The sequence below is a fragment of the Myodes glareolus genome, chromosome 5, assembly GCF_982192425.1.
Source record: "Myodes glareolus chromosome 5, mMyoGla1.1, whole genome shotgun sequence".
Taxonomy (NCBI): Eukaryota; Metazoa; Chordata; class Mammalia; order Rodentia; family Cricetidae; genus Myodes; species Myodes glareolus.
In genome coordinates, this window is record NC_142030.1 from 47,773,872 (window position 1) to 47,779,871 (window position 6,000).

The window sequence follows — 6,000 nt, forward strand, 5'->3', positions numbered from 1 at the left end:
TTGCCACGAATTGAATGGAAGTTTATTAGATAATAAAAATCAAATAAAAATAATTAAAGTAGCAGATTAGCATGTCTATTTGTGACCAGAACAGAAGGGAAATGATCTAATTGCCAGAGTGTAGAAATATCTACCCACGAGGCCAACGATGCACTGAGCCGCTCAGTGGAAGAATCCGCTAAGCGAAAGCCTGCAGTCTCGAGCCGAGATTGATGTCTCGTTTCCCACCCCTCTGTGGGAGTTTCTGTTCATGGTGAACCACAGGAAGAATTTAGAAATTGCCTACCTTCCTATTGTCCTGGGCACACCACCGTTCAATACTTCAATATTTTAAGTGGCAGTACCTTTTCTCAGACTGTGGGTTTTTTTTTCTCTCAACCTCCACCTTTCAGATTAAAAAAAAAAAAAGGAAAAAAAAAAAAGAAACCCCTGGGAATTTTCATCTTATCTTTGACAATGTGCTCATCTGGGAAGCAGAGCAAAGCATAAAACAAGCCAATTCAACTAGAACACATTTAAAAGTGATAAAAGCTTACATAAGGGAAGCTTGAACTTCCATGAACACTTGGACAAACTGCAGCCACTGCCGCACCCTGAGCAGTGTGAGCACGGTGCTTTTTCTTGTCTGTCTCTGATCCTCCTCAGTAATTCATGATCTGATGTCACCAAGCATACGGCAGTCTAGGGCTTGCGTGAGGATTTCTTATTGAGTTTTTCACACAGCTAGTTCTCTCAGTCTGTTGACAGAGAGACGGGATGGAAAATTGACTTATCACTGCTCAGCTCCTGAAGGCCGATGCATTCCTACAGCGTCAGGATCGAGAGTCCTTGGAATAGTCCCGTCTACCCACTTCTGAAGCTAAATGCGTATAAGGGGGGAAGGGGGATGCGAGTCAAATAATTCCAAACTGAACGCATATATGGGGCTTGGGGGGAGGGATACGAGCGAGTCAAATAATCCCAAACTGACTATGCAAAGAGTTTCTTTATTAAAGGGGAAAACTCACAGAACCAGAATGGGGTCCAACCTCAAGAAGTGGAGCGCGGGAAGAAGAAAGCGGAGAGCTGGGCTGGACCACGGCCTCTTGGGAACCCAAAAGTCACGCTCCAACATGGCCCAGCCTCCCAAAAGACCCACGGCTGAAGGAAGTTCCCAAGCACACTTCACAGGTACAGACACTGAGATGCTTGGAGCTTTAGAGGTACGCCACTTTTGTCTCTAAGTTTCCTGTAGGTCACTAACTGTCCTCCGGGTGAGTTCTATCCTGATCACCGATCACCGAAGGCAGGCCATGAACATCCTACCAGCACGCACAAGGAAACATCACTGGATGCTAGCAAATGTCTTGGAGGCTTTCTACTTTTTTGTGAGCCAAAGACTACCCATGATTCTGAAATCTTCATTGCTCCTTCAAGATCAGGCAGCAGCAACTGCTTGCCTGTACAAGCACCTCCAGGATAACACATTTAAAAGTGTACATGACCTGGCCTCTCAAATGGGAGAAATGATGCTGGGACATTGTCCCAGAAAAAGAGAAAGAAGTCACATTTATTTCCTTGAGCAAACCCACAAGAGATCCCGTGCAGTCAAGCCGGCAAGACAAGGCCATTCCTCAACGCCCTTCCTCAAGGACCTTTACCCAGGGCTCTTGTCTGCCTGGCTTCCCAAAGGGGTGTCACTAGTTCATTCAGTTGGCTAATTCTGACCAGAAAATGGAAGCAAGATGTATGCCGATTCGTTTTGCTTTTAGTTATGTCGGTTTGACATACACTAGGATCATCTAAGGGGAGGAAGCTTCAACTGGGAATATGCCTCCATCAGATTGACCTGTGGGCATTCTTCAGGTCAATCTCTTGATGAATGAGTGAGGCCCGTTGCTGTGGGCAGTGACATCCCTGGGCAGGTAGTCCTGGGTTGTATAAGAAATCAAACTGGCAAAATTCTGATGACCAAGATAGTAAGCGGCGCTCCTTCAGGGCATCTCCTTCAGTTTCTGCCTCCAGGTTCTTGCTTTAATTTCTGTCCTGACTTATATTGGCGATGGAATGTAATCTGAGATGTAGCAGTCATTAAACCCTTTCTTCCCCAGCTTTCTTCTGCTCATGTGGTTTGGGTAATAGAAAGTAGACTAGGACAGGCGGCAACCTCAATTCCCACACATCTATAAATCCATGTTATAAAATAGAACTCAGTGAAGGAAGATCTGCCTGCATTCTGCATTTGCCCACTCACGTGGTGGTCCACTAGGGCCCAAGACATTTTCCCTTCAGCTCAAGAAAATGATTATTTTGAGGCTACAGCATGGAGAGAGAGTCCTATGGTTTTCTGAGTGGTGACAATAAAGAGAAAAACCATTGACATGCATTGGTGGAACTCTTGATCTATCTATCTATCTATCTATCTATCTATCTATCTATCTATCTACCTATTAATTGTCTGTCTATTAATTATCTATCCAATTATCTTCTCTCTATCCTTCCCTCTCTCCCTCCCTCCTTTCATCTCTTCCTTTCTATGTTCATAGTTGTACAACTGAGTTCCAAAGGCCAGGGAAAGAATTGGTGAGACACTGGAGGAGAATCACCTAACAGCAACTCTGCCAAGGATTGCTTGAAATTGAATTTCTGGGAAGATTTGTAAAAGTATTTTTAAAGCAGCTCCCAAGTTCAGTGCAAACAATAAATTAATGAACTTTGTGGCTTATGTTTCTTCCAAGTCTGCCAAGTGTTCTGCAACTTACTATTAAAAGAAGAAAGTCGGTGTGCTTGTTTTCCTCTTGTACATATGTAGATGGCTGAATGGCAGACAGTCTCTGGATCTTACCTAAGAACAACACACTGTGGCTCATTCTGGGGTTCAGACTAAAACCTTATGTTTTCTTATATAAGTATTTATTTTGCTTTTTCTTGAACAGTTTATAAAATAAGAGGGTAGTCTGAAATCTGGTTACGGGTAGACATTACTAAAGTGTGAACTGAGCTAATGCCATTGACTGTTGGAAATAGAGTGGCTCATGGGAGTTGAGTGGGTTAACTCGCACAGATTCCTTGGGATGACCTGCATTTCCTCTGCGAGGAAAGCATAGGAAAGACGCTGGTCATCTCTTATAGCCTTTCACCCCACAGGCGACCTTGCCTATTACCAGACTCTCTGGAGTCAGCTACTGCCACTAGAGAGAATGTAAAATAGAAAGGCACTCAAGAAAATGCTGCCTGCAGGAAGGTCCTAGGAGGACAAACCAGACTGCTGTATCCATCACTTTATCTTCGACAAGACCGGCATCTTCAAGCTCAAACACGGACAGAGGAATCCATGGGTAAGTCATAAATAAAAACAACTGATTTGAGGATTCTCTAAAAAACTTTTACTTTGCCTACTAAAGTTTGAATTCTTTTGTCTTTAGTTCCTGCAGCATTTACTACCACGTATATTGTGGGGTTCTCTGCAAACACCATGGTCAACAGAGTAATGATGCTTGTGAGGCAAGAAGGAACTTCTGGCTCAACTCGACTCGATAGCCAGAGTTGGTTCAAACTTCAAGAGTCGTACACTGGGCAGTTTATTTTAGGCAAATTTAAGTACAGTACAATTTGTGAAAAGCTTTCTGGTGATAATTAACTCAACCCTATGTGTGCACAATAACCCTTAGGCATGACGACATGAAAACCTTTGTCAAGAACATGCGACCACTTCCATTAAAATGGGTTCTCTAGAATGACTACATATGACATTTTAAGGGTCTTGGGGAGGAGCTGGTGTGGTCTTGGTCATACAGAGAGTGCAAAGGTCATCAGGCTATCAGTCACCTCTGCTCCCAGTCTGTTTAACATTCCTGATTTCCCAAGTGCTTTTCTGTGAGCCCAAGTGTTGACTGAGGTTTTCTGTTCTGCCCGGTTCCTGCAGTTGTTATATCCCCAAAGAAAATTACACAGAGGTATACATAAGTTATAAACTGATTGTCCCATTAGCTCAGGCTTCTTATTAGCTCTTATAACTTATATTAGCTCATTATTCTAGTATATGTTAGCCACATGGCTCAGTACCTTTTTCAGTGGGGCAGGTCACATCTTCCTTCTTCAATGTCTGGGCAGGACAGGGGAGGAAGAGCTTCCTTCTTCCCAGAATACTCCTGTTCTCATTGACCCGCATCTACTTCCTGTCTGGTTGTCCCGCCTATACTTCCTACCTGGCTACTGACCAATCAACATTTATTTAAAACATAATTGACAGACTACAGAGTTGTCCCGCACCACCCAAGGATGACTATGCCTCCCACAGTGTGCAAATATTCCTTGGCCCATTTTACAGATGCATAAAATAAGATCCAGAAAACATCCCCCCAAGATCAGCAGGGAGCCTGAAATGTTGGAGTCTGACCAGCTGTGTGCAAGCAACTTTGTGTGCAAGCAGCGTTGTGTTTCCTACTTAGGGACATCTTTAGTTTTGCTAATTCTCACATTTTAGTCAATAAAAAAAAAAACAGTGAAAGTTAAGAAAATATATTTTTAGTTTCAGCCAAGAAAATGATGACCTGGAATTTCAGGTTGCTCCTAGGATGTCAGCAAAGATTGACTCAGTTCTTTGCTTGGCAGCAGCCAGGCCGAGCTCAGCTGAGGACATTTTCAGCTTGGTTGGCAAATACCAGTGGCACCTTCTGCATGCAGTTGCCTGAGTGTTTTCTCTGGCAATAACAGCACACAGTGCCTCTTGCAGAACTGGTTAGGGATGCCAGGGTATGCTTCATCTCTAATAATAGTTCCTCTGATAATAACTGAGAACTTGTTGTATTTACACCAGCTCCCTCTGTCTCTGCATCACAGATTCTAGCCTGAGTTCAGTTTCCCTGGCAGAAAAGATCTTTGGAAGACATCATGGGGAGAGGCATGAGGAGGCACACACATCTCTATTCCCTCACTTCCTCCCTTCCCCATGCCTTCCTTGATATTTTCTCTACCTCCAAATAAATTCTGTTACAGATCCTTGACTTGGTGTCTACCTATTTAGAGGAGTCCAAACTATGTTGTCTGAACACCTTACCAAATGGCGTTGTTTTAAGTCTTACATGACAATCAGTTATGCTAAGATTACTTCGGGAGTACCCAGGTATCTATGCTGCACCCACATCTTCTGAAATGCTATCTCCAGAGGCTGGGCTAGCCTCTCGTCTTCAGCTGGCCCAGTGCAGGTAGGCTGTGACCAGTCAGGGTAGGAACGCTGACCCACAGGCACATGGTGATACAGGCTTATTTTGTTTTTGTTTTTGTTTTGAGGGGGGAGGCAACATTGTGCTTGGCAGAACTTGATTGTCATAAAAGCATGGACTCTGTTCTCTCAAGGAGTAGCTTGTGAATCTATAATAACAAGGCTACCCCTTTGCCTCACACGCTGGGAAACACAGAGGAGAAAAAAAAAATCTGTACTCTAGTGACTATAGATTCACTCCAAAGCCACATACTACAGTCTAACCTCTTATTATTACCTACTGTATACAAGTCATCAGTCATTCTGATTTTGTTTAATCCACTATGTGTATACTACTTATCTGAGTAGATAAACCTCTCAAACTTGCCGCATAATTTAAAAAGGAAAAGTATACATTTATTCTTCTTCTTTTAAAATTTTCTCAGAGGTATGTACTGTCCCTGACTCCTTTCACATTTTACTTTGCATGAGCCCTGATTTCTCATCAGTTGCTAGGGTTTCCCTGTGTAACGGTCCTGGCTGTCCTGGAACTCGCTCTGTAGATCAAGCTGGCCTCAAACTCACAGAGATCCACCTGCCTCTGCCTCCCGAGTGCTGGGATTAAAGGTGTGTGCCACCACCACCCAGTGAGTTCCGATTTCTTATCAGTCGTTTGCCACACTTGTTTTCATGTCCCAAACATGATGGAGAGCCAATCAGGAGACTAGTGAAGAGTCATCTGAATTCATGGTCAGACAGAAGTTTGGATCTCCCAACCATCCCGGCACCATGACTCCTCTGCCTCGCATGCCTCTCAC